Below are 621 nucleotides of genomic sequence, written 5' to 3'. Positions count from 1 at the left end.
ACATGATTGTATACATAGACGACCCAATGGTTTCCATGAAAAAATTTCTGGAAGTAATACGTGAATACAGTAAAGTTGCAGGACACAAAATTAATATCCAGAAATTTATAGCATATCTATATACGAACAACAGGCAGACTGAGAAGTGAAAAAAGTTATTCCATTTATCATAGGCACAAAAAGTATAAGATACTTAGGGATAAATCCAACCAAAGAAGTTAAAGACCTCCACAAGGAAAACTAGGTGACGATAAAAAAAGAAATTGAAAATGACACAAAAAAGTGAAAGGATATACCATGTTCCTAGATTGGAAGAATTAATAAAATCAAAACGGTAATTCTACCCAAATTAATCTACATATTTAATGCAATGCCAATCAAAGTACCAGACACATTCTTGGATCTAGGAAAGATGATCATAAAGTGTGTCTGGAATTATAAAAGACCCCGTATAGCCAATGCAATTGTGCACAAGAAGAGTGGAGTGGGTGGCATCTCACTCCCTGGCCCAAAAATATACTACAAAGCTGTCATAATCAAAACAGCATGCTACTGGCATAGAAACAGACACATGGACCAATGGAACAGAATAGAGTCCCCAGAAATAAATTCCCAAACATA

Source organism: Tupaia chinensis, unplaced genomic scaffold (genome assembly GCF_000334495.1).
Source record: "Tupaia chinensis unplaced genomic scaffold, TupChi_1.0 Scaffold146784_1, whole genome shotgun sequence".
Taxonomy (NCBI): Eukaryota; Metazoa; Chordata; class Mammalia; order Scandentia; family Tupaiidae; genus Tupaia; species Tupaia belangeri.
This window is presented reverse-complemented; position numbering follows the sequence as displayed.